This window comes from Diabrotica undecimpunctata, chromosome 6, assembly GCF_040954645.1.
Source record: "Diabrotica undecimpunctata isolate CICGRU chromosome 6, icDiaUnde3, whole genome shotgun sequence".
NCBI lineage: Eukaryota > Metazoa > Arthropoda > Insecta > Coleoptera > Chrysomelidae > Diabrotica > Diabrotica undecimpunctata.
Genome location: NC_092808.1, coordinates 84,869,095 through 84,884,215, shown reverse-complemented (window position 1 = coordinate 84,884,215; position 15,121 = coordinate 84,869,095).

Below are 15,121 nucleotides of genomic sequence, written 5' to 3'. Positions count from 1 at the left end.
ACTTGCAATACCGAACATTAAACGGTTTGGGCGGTACAGACCTTTGTCAGTATTAAGTGTAAGTAAATGTTTCATTTCACTTTTTATAGGTAAATGCAAATAAGCTTTTGTAATGTCTATTTTTGAATACTTATCGCCCCCTGCTAACTGAGATAGAAGATCATCAGGGGTAGGTAAAGGATATTCGTCCACTTCAATACAGGGATTTAAAGTAATTTTAAAATCCCCACAAATCCGTATGTCCCCATTGTGTTTGACAACTGGGACAATTGGGGTTGCCCAATCTGAAAACTCTACTTTTTGTAAAACACCCTGATCAACTAACGACTCTAACTCAGCTTCCACTTTAGGACGTAATGCAAAAGCAACTGGGCGAGCCTTATGAAACCTTGCTATACTACCAGGTTTTAAATGAATTTCAGCTTCTAAACCTATAATTTCACCAATTGACTTTTCAAACAAATGTTTGTATTTATCTAATAAACTTGAGACTTTAGAGTTCCCATGTGATATTGTATTTACCTCATGTAGTTTAATTCCAAGGGCACGTATCCATTCTCTTCCAACTAGTGATTGACCCTCACCATCCACCACGTACAACTTTAACATTTGCCTTATTCCCTGGTGCTTAACCTCCACTGGAGTTAACCCTAAAACATTTAAATGATTTTTACAGTATGTAGTTAATTTTACATCAGATTTCTGTAATTGTAGTGTAGAAAAATATGTGTCAAATACATTTTTGTTTACAATGGTAACAGCAGCACCTGAATCAATTTCATATTTTAAAATATTGTTGTTTACTCTTAAGTTTATAAAAAATTTGTCTTTTGAATTTACAGTACTAATCTTAAAAATTTCTTGAACTGAGCAAACTGAAGTTACTTGGTTAGACCTAACATTTTTTGATTTTAAACAAACTTTTTGAATGTGTCCAACTTTTTTACAAAAATTACAAGTTAAATGTTTTTTTGAACAAGAATTTGCTAAATGTGAAGGATCTCCACATCTATAACATACATTACTATTTGTGTTTAAAGAATTTGCAGCAGAGTTATTCTGAAATTGCATCCTATTATTATTTGCACTCTTTGCTTTTGTATTTAATATATTGACACTAGAATTATTATAATTTTGATTATGAAAAAATTGGTTACTGTCCTTTTCTGATGCCTCCATGCTTGTGGCAATCTCAACGGCTCTATCTAGGTCCAGTCCTTTTGATTCTAGAAGTCTAGCTTGTATTCTTTTCGATCGTAGGCCAAAAACAAATTGGTTTCTTATAGCATTTTAAGATATGTAGAGAAATTGCAGTTAATTGACAACTTTTGTAGTGAATGAAGGTATTCTTGTATTGTTTCTCCTTCGGCTTGCCTTTTTGATTGGAATCTGAAGATTTCTGCAATTTCCAGGGGTGCAGTGTTGTAAAAATTATCCATTAAATTCACAATGTCGTCGTATGACTTGTCTTCCGGGACTTCTGGGGCTAACTTGTCGCATAGGGTGTCGTAGGCCTCAGAACCCATGTAGTGTAGTAGATAAGGTAATCTCATTTCGTCTGGAATTTTAAATACCTTATAAGCACCTTCCAGCCTCTTTACCCACCTGGACCATTTGGTGGCAGACTGGTTGAAAGATTCAACGGAAAATTGAAATGTAGATACTTGTGTAGACATAATTGGGGATGTAGTATAATAATAATGTAAATAACTGTACTTGAAGTTGAAGTAGCAATGGTAGTAGTCGTAATAATCTCTGTAGTAGTTGTTATTACCATCATATGTATCCCATCCTCGTCGCCAATTGTTGTGTATTTGGTATTTCTTACTTAAATAAGGTAATAATTAATAATAGAACGTGGTTTTATATCATTAACCTTTATTGCCCAATAACTGACTAACTTCATTCCCTTGTGTCCGTGAGCGGTGTTGCCTACCTGTGTTGCCAAGTATATAACAGCAGAGACAATCAAATACGTGAAATACAGAGGCGAATAGGTCTGACATGGGCAGCATTTGGCAAATTAATCCATATTCTAGAAAAATCAATTCCCATGGGTCTCAAGCAAAAGGTTTATAACCAATGTGTTTTGCCTGTACAAACTTATGGAGCAGAGACTTTAACACTCACGCAAAAATCTGCGAATAAACTCAGAGTTACACAAAGAGCCATGGAACGTGCAATGCTGAACGTGAGCCTTCAAGACCACATAACAAACGAACAAATCAGACAAAGATCAGGAGTTCAAGACGTCATTGAAAGAACCACGACGCTTAAGTGGAACTGGGCTGACAAGATGGACAAGTGGACAAGATGTATTATGGAATGGAGGCCCAGAAACTATAAAAGAAGCTGAGGACGACCACCGACTAGATGGACCGATGATATAAAACGTGTAGCGGGAAACTGGCTATAAGCGGCCTAGTGTAGAGAACAATGAAAAGAACTGAGGGAGGCCTATGTCCAGCAGTGGACGCGATTGGCTGATTAATGATGATAAACTACAGATATAATATGCACTATTTTATTCGAACTTTTATTTGAAGAATAGATTAAATTATTTCAAATGTAATAAATTATTAATCTCTAAAAATTTGAATTACAGTTCTGTCGTAGCTTGTCACAAATTTCTCAATTCGAGTCTGTTTCCATTTAAAATATGGCGATAGCGTGCTGACAAACTTCAAAGGCAGCATCTGAGAGTGGGCATTCTGATTGTTATTTATTCTGTGACAGAACTGTAATTTAAATTTTTAGAGATTAATAATTTAGTAAATTTAAAATAATTTAATCTATTTTTCAACTAAAAGTACGATATAAAATATTATGTCTATGGTTGCCGTAAATCAATTAAACTGGGTTAATTTTTCTATGCACACCAGATAAAATTTCACTGAGCAGCACTGGTTCCGTTTAAAACATGACTGATTCATAAGATCAATAAAATGTATCATTTTCATTGACCGGTTACTATTAGATCCTAATCTTCAAAACCTATAGCATAAAATTTTGGTTTTGTGTATTGTGTTTTCAAATGCCTCACAACAAATGTGAGGCATTTGAAATATGCCAAAAAAACGCTGAATTTAAACTTTTACATTCCAAACGATCTTAAACATTTAACACTGCTTCTTTTTCATTGTACAGGTACGTTTTCCGAAAATACACGACTCCAGCTACCAACTTCACCCAATACCGCCTGGGTGGAGGCCTTTTCCGCGAAATGTGATCGTTTATATTTTGAAAGTTTAAATTCTGCGTTTTATAGGCATATTTCAAATGCCTTATATTTACTGCCAAAACTCAAAATCCAAATTTCATGTATAAGTTCTAAAGGTTATGCTCTAAAAATGGAAATTCCGCTACGACCGTTCAATGAAAGTGATAAATTTTATTGGTCTCATGAGAATCGTAAAAATGACAAAAATCGCGTAATATTGATTTGTTTATCACCTTTTTAAAAACTGACTACATTTGTGGCAAAATACAAAAATTTCATACAAAAGCTGCATATTTCACATTCAAAACGCATTTCGATTTTTGTCGATGGGGTACTTTGATCAAAAGATATCGAATTTTTACCGTCGAGTTGATTCTTCTTATTTACGTGCCATATCAGCGTTATCGCACGTTGGCGATCATCATTGCGAAGTCTTCTCAATCTTCTGCCACATGGAATAATTATCCTGAATTTGTTTTCTTTTCTTTGTACACCCCTACGGCCTTTTGTTTTACCTTTAAGAATCAGCTGTAATATTGTATATCAATTTCACTTCCATGTTTGTCTTAGATAAGACATTTTTCAATGTTTAACGGTCTTTAGCAATTCTCTATTTTTGTTGACCCTCCTTAGTACTTCCTCATTAGTTTTTTTGTTGTCCAAGGTATCTTAAGGATCCGTCTATGAATACACTTGATTGAATCCACAATGTTTCAATTCTGTTCATACTTAATACTTTTAGTGTCCCCACTTCTGCTCCATACACAAGTACAGACCAAATATAGCACTTAACCATTCTTTGTCTTAGTCCTAAACTGAGATGATTATTGCAAAGAAAGGTTTTCATTTTTATTCATTGTTTTTATTTTTAAATGTATATTTACAATCTACTTATAAACAGCAAAAATTAGGAACAGATAATCAAACAACGGAGCTAAACAGGAGAATAGAACTGGCATGGGCGGCTTACGGAAAACTGAGAGAAGTCTTTAGATCAGATATTCCCATGTACTTGAAAAGGAAGGTCTTTGATCAATATGTACTCCCAGTTCTAACGTATGGAGCAGAAACATTGACCCTTACCATAAAAGTAATCAATAAAATACAAGTGGCACAGGGAGCGATGGAGAGGTCAATGCTGAATGTATCACTCAGAGGAGACAGAGTATCAAATAGAATAATTAGGAGAACAACTGGTGTTACTGACGCAGTTCAAAGGATTACAACATTGAAATGGAACTGGGCGGGGCATGTTGCCAGATGAAAAGATGGAAGGTGAACGAAGAAAATTCTGGAATGGAGACTTAGACACGATGCTTATCGTAATCGAGGACGTCCTCCAACAAGAGGACATATGACGTCAAGCGCATTCAGCACAACTGGATTCAGGATGCTGAAGATATAATGCATTTGAATTATTTACGGGAGACCTATGTCCAGCAGTGGACTCAAAACAGCTGATGATGATAAACAGCACATTGAGTAATAAGTAAATGTGATGACAATATTGACTTTATTTAACCCTCTACCAAGCCAATTTTATTTTCAATGGAAAAGTATACATATTTACATCAAGATGCACATTTTCTTACTTTATTTTATTATAAACGTAATAAGCAAATACAATAAACATAAATAAGTAAGTGAAAATGGAAAGTTAGTTGCTTTTGTGAAAAGCAAGAAAACAATTATTTGTTGAAGGAAAACATAAATTAACTTGACATTTACAACAAAAAACTTGAGTTTCTGATTTGCAGCCAGCTAGCTTGCATGTTTTTTTACCCATTCTATCAAGAAGAAAAGTTGGCCAGTGTGATGTGTTCTCGAAACGAATATCATCTGCTGGTAGATATGTTTTTCTTCCACCAGTTGGTGATGGTTGCAGTACTTTAGGAAATGGTCTACCTACTGATTTCCTCTTAGGATTTACCTGATATTTGCAGAGTACATCAGCCACTGAATTCCGAAAATTTGCAAGGTTCTGAATTACTGGGTCTTCCCATGAATTCTACGGTGGAGAATGTATGAATTTACCAAAGTCATATCCAGGGCCGCCGCTAAGGTATTGGCCGCCCGTGTGCAACTTAATATTTGCCGCCCCCTTCCAACACTTTAGACATACATACTATTATTTAAAGAAATGTGCAGAAGATGCATAATATAACAATATTAATTTGTAAATAGATAAATACTTACTTAAACATTTAGACTAATCTCCATGATCCAACGTCGTTTCAATTACACACGGTGAAACTATAAAATATTAAGAAGTTAAGAATAATGTGAGATTACAAATTAGGGGATTAATTTATGATTGATCAATATGTTTATTCACATTTCCACCAACAATATGAACGTAACAACATTTTATTACGTACAATACCATTATGTTGTTCATGAAATAAGTCTAATATATTTTCTTGAAATTTTTTTTAATAACTACTCCATTTCTTAATATGATGCAATTTTGTTCCATTGACAATTCGTTTCTACGTTTAAAGTACGGTGTTAAGGATTCATCACTCCTCTCTTCCCTGGCCAATCCGACAAAATAAAATCTTTTACTTTTAATAACAACAAATCCTTGTTTGTTTTATTTGCAATATGACAAGCATTTAAAGGTATTTGATTTACCAAGCTACAAGAATACAAACAATCTCTAATTTTTGTATCTTCATTACAGGGTAATCGTGATAAAGCATCAGCATTATAAATTTCTGTCCCTTTTTTATACTCAATATCGTATTGATAACCTGACAGTGATAGCCAATCTTGCGATTCTTGCAGCCGCTGAAGTTGAAATTCCTTTATTTTTGCCAAAGATAAACTGTAATGGCTGATGATCCGTAATCAGCGTAAATTTGCGGCCACTAGAATATTTATAAAATTTATTTAGAGCAAACATAACAGCGAGGGCTTCTCTTTCCAAATTACTATACTTTTTTTCCGTATTAGATAGAATACTTCGTCCCTACCAGTTCAAACTATCGAATGTGAAAAGTGATACTTTTCAGGAGAGGAAGATAACTCTTTTTAGAGAATCCTAAATCAGCAAAATCCTTGACAAATGGAAATATGTTTATATTTTATGTTTAATCCTTGTTAGATTGATGAAAAAAAATTAAACGGCTTACCGTTTTTTTCTTTCAAAAAATCACATTTGTTACTTTGGTTTTTGTGTTAATCAACGATTTGTTTTAGTCCAATGTTTCAAAATTGCGAATGTGGCATTTTCGACAGTTCATATTGGTATACTTTTAACACATTCATTTGGTGCAATGTTTCAAAATTGCGAATGTTGTATTTTCGACAGTTTATATGTCTGATTTTAACCAATTCATATGCTTAATTGAAAAGTAGGAAAATAAAATAATTTTAATGTTCTTATAAAGTTTATTACAAATCATTTAATTAAAAATTGAAGTTGTAGAATAAAATGGGAAAATTATGTTTAAAAAAATTATTAAAAGTATTTTTATGAAAGGTTTTTATGATAGTATGCTAGAAAATTAATGTAATTAGAAATGTAAAACACATAAAAGTTAAAAATAATCACAATACATTAATTATGGAACTTCACGTCCTGTAGATACCTCAAGTACTGAGTCATGACTAGACTTCGGCAAATATGCATATTGCATATTTTGCATATTGTGCATATTTTATGCAAACATTTCATATTTTGGCATATTTGTATAAAAGTTTGCATAAAGTGCATAAAAGTTCAGATTTTTATACTGTATTTGAAAATTTTTAAACATACCAATTTATTTCAATTCTTGTATAAAATTTTGTAGTCATTTTAATCAAGAAATGATCTAAGTACGTAATCTCTACAGGTACAAAACATTTACAATTTCAAAGAAGATCAATTTAAGTAGCCCTCAACATTCTTAGAAAGTCTCGGTCACTGAGGCATTCAGTTATTGGATAATCGCTAAGGGTTCGCTCATTTGCATTTTATGATCTAATCCCCAAATCTATCTACAATTTATTGTATCTTAACAGCAGGTAAACGGCTAATAGTTTTGTTCCTAATTTAGGGATTTTCCAAAATCTCCCAGTTGATTGAATTAGGTACCTAAACATTTCTAATTTGATGCTCAGATTTGTAAATCATTTTTGTTTTGATATTCAAAGCGTAAACACTCGTTGTGCGTAACAAAAAGGAAGATTGTGATTTTATAATGCCTAAAACAACCAGTGCTTCAACTTGGATTAAACCTTATAAAGAGCTGTCTATGGATATGGGAAAAATCTACTGTTCAGTCTGTGGCAAAATTGTAAGTATCTAATATTTTCTATTAAATATCTAATATTTCATACATACAGGGTGTTTCCAAATGACACTTACAACGTTTGACTGTAGATACTTCTCGAAAAATTGAACAAAACGATATAGTTAATGAGGGGTCAAACTTATTTACTTTTCGAGATACAGGGTGTTAAAATTAAAAAAAATTAAATTCTTTTAGTTAATAACAACAATAACTTTAAAACCAATAAACGTATTTACTTGAAATTTAGTACTCGTAGGTTGTTTTTAAATGAAAAATAGCTTCCTTTAGTGAGAAAAAATTGTCCATGGTACAATAAAATGGTGTGTATTTAGAAAAATTTTTCACCTTTACTTTTTTTTATGAAGTCAGCTATTCTAAAACACAATTATTTTTATTGTAATTGAATTAACAAAAAAAAACTTTTGTTGAATTTTAAAATAAGTTATATGATGTACTAATGGTTAGTAACAAAAACTAATTTGTGGATTAATACTGCATTTAAAACACTTAGCGAGTGTTTTCTTTTCCAAACCAGTTATTTGATTAACCAAAAACACCTTGTATATTTTTATATTTTAAAGGTTGGGTTAAAATAAAGGTTTTTATTTTTATTTATAGATAGCATGTGAGAAGAAATTTCAGATAGACAGACCAACATGGGAGAACTGCTTCACACATTGCAAAAAAAGGAAAAATAGGAGGAAAACATCAAACTTCAATGGCTAAATGTTTCCAATCTACTTCAAAAAAATTAGATGAGCAAGAAACTTTTAATGAAGACTTGTGTCGCGCATTAGTGTCTGCAAACATACCGCTTTCAAAATTAGCAAATGTAAATTTTAGTTCGTTTCTAAAAAAATATTGCAAACTTAATGTTCCAAGTGATCGGTCTCTAAGAAGAAATAATGTGAACGGGCTATACTCGTCGGTGTTAATTAATATTAAGGAAGAAATTGCAGATAATTATTTTTACATATCTGTAGACGAAACCACTGATTCCTCAGGAAAGTATATTGCTCATTTATTGATTGGTGTTCTTAAAGAAGATACCTTACCAAAATCTCATCTTATTTCATGCCAGCAACTTGAGAAAACAAATGCTTTAACAATTTCGTGTTTTATACAAGAAACATTAGCAACTTTTTTTCTTCCGATAACTATTCCTTCTAATAAATTACTGCTTATTTTTTCGGATGCTGCTCCTTATATGGTGAAAGCAGGACAAAATTTAAAAATATTTTTCCCAGATTTAATACATGTTACTTGTGTAGCGCATGGATTAAACAGAGTTGCAGAGGAAATACGAAAAAAGTTTCCTCTTGTAAATACCATGATATTCAGTGTCAAAAAAGTATTTCTTAAATCTCCTATAAGAATTCAACTTTATAAAGAAATGCTACCTAATATTCCTCTTCCACCACAACCTATTTTAACGCGATGGGGAACATGGTTAGGAGCAGCTAATTTTTATGCAGATCATTTTGTTAAAATAAAGAACATAATTGATACGTTAACAGATGAAAGTTCCCAATCTCTTTTGGATTCTAAACAAACTTTTCAGAGTAACTTGCTTCAAAAAGAACTTTCATTTATAAAATCACATTTTAGTTTTGTTCAAAAAACAATTACTCAGTTAGAATCACCAAAACTGTCATTGTTCGAAAGTACAGCATTAATAAAAGAATTTGCGTCATGTTGTCGGAACGTTAGAGGTAATATTGGAAAAGATATTTTAAAAAAATTTGAAGCTACTATGGAAAAAAATAAAGGTTACCATATTCTTTCTGAAGTAGTCAGTGTTCTAGCTGGAAATATTTCGGAAACAATTAATTTAGAACCAAATGTTTTGGTTAGTTTGCAAAATGCTCCCGTTACATCAGTTGATGTTGAACGAAGTTTTTCCATATATAAATATATGTACTCAGACAGAAGCCACAAGTTTTTGTTAGAAAATTTTGAACACCACTTGGTCATTTATTGTTACCATAATTCTAAATAAGTTTATTCATACTTAGAAATGATGTAGTTACTTAAAATAAATGTAAATCTTAATGAATAGTAGGAAATATTTAGTTATGTACACTTTTTTTTTTAAATAAAATTGTTACTATTTTACGATTTTTTTATTTATTTGTATGCATATTTTGTAAAATATTTGCATATTTTCGGGTAAACACGTGCATACTTATGCGCATATTTTCTACATTTTTATTTGCATATTTGCCGAAGTCTAGTTCTCTCAAAATAATGATAAATTAAAAGTTTTAAATTTTGAAATAAACGTTATCATTGTCTTCAGTTGCGTCAGGTTTTGAAAGACAATCTCTGGCAGTACTAAATGTTGGCAAAGCTTGGTAATATTGGTGGTATGGCCTAGGTATTAATTTTTGTTCACATAGTGAAAAGTTTTTTTTCTTCGCATCCGTGATTGGGAGTCTTTGTTCGTATGCTTTAACGGGGTTTATACTATTTTGTTTGCCTCTTTTTTGTTTGGTTTCAAGAGATAAAAAGTTTCCGGCAATGCTAGTCTTCATGAAAAGTTTGTTATTTTTATTTTTGCTATAATGGTATCTATACCATCATTATATTTAAAATTAATATTTTCATTACTTGCTTGCTCTTCATCTTTTACTTCATTTTCTTTTTCCTATTGGTTTTGCTTGTTCTTTGATTTTATTTTATGTTCTAGTGCAAATGTCACCTTTCTTTGGTTAAAATCTAAGAATCGTCATGAAGTAGGTATGTCACTTCAAACGGGCATTGCTTAAAAATTTTTTGACTTAGATTTAATTTTTGAATGGATATAATCGCATTCCAGTTCTGTGTGACCTGGTACAAAATTACATGGTCAATTGTTTTTAAATTTGGGTAACAATTAACAGAAAAAGCAAAGTTTTTCTGTCATGATTCTGTCAATTTCAAAATCATTTTGACATGTTTAATATCAGAGTAAGACATGATGTATTTAAATATACATGTAGCAATTTCAGTACTACCGCGTTTTCCCTCAGTTTTAACCCATATGAAACACTGGACTCTCCCGTCTCCTAAATTACAAATGGATAAATTATAGATGGCAAGTTTTCTCACATAAAAAAAGGTCCTTTAGGAATTGACAAAACAGATTGCAGATTGAAATTAAATGCTAATATTTGATTATTCTCCAAAGCCGACTGTTTATCTTCATCCCTTTTTTTTTCGCTGCAACTTTTCTTTCGAGGTATTTGTGATGTGCTTCGTGGTTTAAAACCGTTTCGTCGTCTGGACTACCATCATAAGTAACACAAACTTTGCAAATATCTTTCTTTATAATTTTATAATGTTTCGTAGCATTTTTCTTTTCTTTTTTAACTTTACATTCTTCCTTATCCAATTCATACATAGTTTTTATGTTTAATTTTGAGTCTTAATATCTAAAACCAGATTTTTTCTGACAATAATGTGACTTCAAAGCCGAAAAAGAAAGGATGTGCTTTTTAAAAAAATCATCGTATCATCGACAAGTTGATCATCATCCCCTAATTTATTTTTAAATCTATTAGAAAGAACTTCTTAGAAACAATAACTCACACAATTGTGAACACAATGCCTTATATTTTTGTCAGCAATGTTTAGTATTTTTTACAGTTTGCAGATTATAATTGAATAACTGTATCAATACAACACTGAAACTAATGAATGTGACACATTCGTCATTTTACGTTGTACAAATATGCCTTTAGTTATATTTATACTCAACAAAAGTATCGAATATTCCATTTTCGTCAGTTTGCATTATATTTGATATTTTTACCAAAACAATATGACATAATGTTCATATTCGATATTTTAAACAAAATATTTCCCGCGTGCCTTATCAAGCTACAATTACGATATTTTGCTATAAGGACAAGGTATCGAATCTGAAAAACCCGATTTTTCATATTCGATAGTTGGAAATGCTAGGGACGACTTGATGCAAACATGACAGTTTTCTCTACATGACCAATTTTATGACTTAAGACACAACCAACTCCATAACTACTTGCATTACATGTAACATAAATTGGAAGAGACGGATCGTAGTGTGTATTGACACTTTTAGATGTAAACCACTTCATACTTGTTTGAAAATACTTTATCACATTCAGGTAACCAGCGATTATTAAAATCAATATTATTTTGACACAGTTCATATAATGGTTTTAATTTGGAAGACAACATCGGAATAAACTTTCCGTAGTAATTTAGCAAACCTAAACGTAACTTTAATTCAGTTATATTTTTGGTGTTGAAGCTGAATTAATTGCTACGATCTTTTCTTCAGTAGGATGTATTACTTGGCATCTATGATATGACCCAAAAATTCTACTTTAGTTTCGAAAAACTTACACTTATTTACATTAATTTTTACATCAGTCATGTAAACGTTTCAACACTTTTCTGATATTCTCGTAACAATCTATAAGCGACTTACCATATACAAAAATATCATCTAAGTAACATTTAGTATTTTGTAACCCTGCCAAAATGCTGTTTATTACTGACTGAAAAATACCTGGTGCTGAGTTGATACCATATGCTAGTCTAGTAAAGGCAAACAAGCCTATATGGGTATTTATTACTAACATTTTTTGTGTATTTTTACTGAGCTGCTAATAAGCACCTTTTAAATCTAGAACAGTAAAATATTTATGTCCGCTTAGACATGCTAAAATATTTTCTAGTAGTAGTAAAGTGCACTGATCATGATCTAAGACTTTGTTTAATGTTTTTTTAAAATCTACACAAATTCTTAATTCCACAGATGCTTTTTTTGGAACTACAACTACTGTACTGGTCCAGTTACTATAACTGACTGTTTGTAAAATTCCTAACTGAACTAGTTTTTTTTCAAATTTCTTTCAACTTTATCTTTTGGGGCAAAAGGCATATCATAGGCTCTATGAAAAATAAGTTGTGCATTTTCTTTTAAATTTAAATCCATTTAAAAATGTTTAATGAATGAAAGACTATTCTCATCAAAATCAGATCTAAATTCTTTTTTTATTTCGGTTATTAAACTTCATTTTAAGGTTTTTAAATTCTAGCTGACTAACAAATTCACTCTGTGAAAAGGTAACATTTGTCTCTAATTAGGATGTAATACATTTAACCAATTCCTTTCCAACAAAAAAGTAAAATTATGATTACTTTCTAAAATGACAATAATAGGAAATTTTACAAGATTGTTCTTATGGTTTACTGATACATCAGTTTCTTCCATAATTTTTACTCCCTGACCGGTTAATACTTTTAAAAAACAATACTTAACAGAATAAATATTTAAAGCTGACAAAAATTTTCTAAAATCCTGTATATGAATTACTGTACGATATGCACCAGTATTATTGATTATATTATTATTATCAAAGAAGATAGACGCTTATATATATATATATATATATATATATATATATATATATATATATATATATATATATATATATATATATATATATATATATATATATATATAGACGCTTATATATAAGCGTCTATATTCTTTGTTATTATTATTCTTATATATATATATATATATATATATATATATATATATATATATATATATATATATATATATATATATATATATATATATATATATATATATATAAGAATCACAGAAATAATGAATTTTCTTCCTTCACTTAATTTTGTATACCCCGTTCTTCTAACTTGTATGTTCCACTTTCTTACAACATTTTGATGAATCATGTTTTCCACCACATTTAAAGCATGACTTATATTGGACATAACCTCTACCATCTTAAACACCACCATCATTTTTAATTGTAGCTTCCTTTTTTCTGAACATTACTTTATCTACCTTTTCTTTAATTGCAGCTACATTTTCCGATTCCATCCTTCTAACTTGACCTTCTGTAAGTTCTATTGACAATGATATCTCATAAGCTCTCTCAAAGGAAATATCAAGCTCTGTCTCTGAGAGATTCTTTCAAAAATTGACCAAATTTACAATATTGATCCACATTTTTTTAGTTTTGACACAAAAATTTTAATATCCTCCTGCGGCTTTTGATTTGTGTTATAAAATTTATACCTTTTAGCAAAAACTAACCGCTTTGGAATATAGTATTCAGTCAGAATCTCAAATGTTTTTGAACATGGCAGTTCTGGTGCTAATAAGTCTTTTAAGACACTGTAAATTTCTTCGCCAATTAGAATAATTAATAATGAAACTTCCTTGCCTTCTTCCACTACATTACATAAAAACAACTGCTCAAGTCTCTCTAGATAAGACGTGACATCACTTTTAGCGGGATCGAATTGTTCAATGGCTCCAATTCTCGACATTTTTTTACTTTTACGGATTCTTTCTGTGATTCGTTGCCAAATATGTTGTATATTTAATGAAGCACAGACTAACAAAACAAAATTATTTATTTACTTATTATAAAACGGTTACATAATAATTCAATTAATCAAAGCAGCGTCACAGAATAAATAACAATCAGATTGCCCACTCTCAGATGCTGCCTTTGAAGTTTGTCAGCACACGATCGCCATATTTTTAACGGAAACATAGACTCGAATTGAGAAATTTGTGACAAGCTACGACAATACTGTACATTTTTACATTTACAGGTTAAATTTTTAGAGATTAACAATTTAGTAAATTTGAAATAATTTAATCTATTCTTCAACTAAAAGTACTAATAAAATAGTACATATTATGTCTATGGTTACTGTAAATAAATTAAACCGGGTTAACTTTTCTATGCACAACAGATAAAATTTCACTGAACAGCACTGGTTCCGATCATGGTACAATGAATACAGAAGGTATGATATTGCGCATGACATTTGACAGCTGGCCCAGGAGTGTGACGTAGTCAAGACCGCTCGAACCACCTCGAACCCATTATTACAGCTTAACGTACTATCTATTTTGTACTAGCTATGTATTTTGAAATTATGGTCAGAAAATGATCAAAATTTTTTTTTAAATGTTTTGTTTTGGTTATAATTGAATAAAAAATATATTTTCAGTAGCATAAAACCTTTACTTTTCCTAGGGATTCAGGCGAAATATTTATTTTTGTTTTCATACATATACTAATAATATAAGCATTTTTTTCTGTATGCAAATCCTTTGAAATTTAAAAATTTTCTGCAGAGGAAATACTGTGAATAGGTAAATAGTAGTAGTAGTTTTTATGCCTTAAAAGAAAAACGTTTAATCAGTGTGTTTTGCCAGTGTTAACTTACGGTGCCGAAACGTTGACCATTACAAGGAGAACAGTTCAAAAGATCCATGTGTGTCAAAGGGCGATGGAGCGTGCTATGTTGGGCGTTTCACTACGAGACAAGATCCCAAATCGCCAGCTACGACAAAGAACAGGAGTGGCTGATGCAGTAGAGAGAGTAGCAACACTAAAATGGAACTGGGCAGGTCACGTGGCTCGAATGACAGACAATAGATGGACAAAGCGGATACTGGAATGGAGACCAAGAGATGATGCCTACCGAAGTAGAGGTCGTCCACCAACACGTTGGACTGACGATCTAAAACGTTGTCATATGAATTGGATGCAAGAGGCACAAGATCGAAATAGATGGAAAATTATGAGGGAGATCT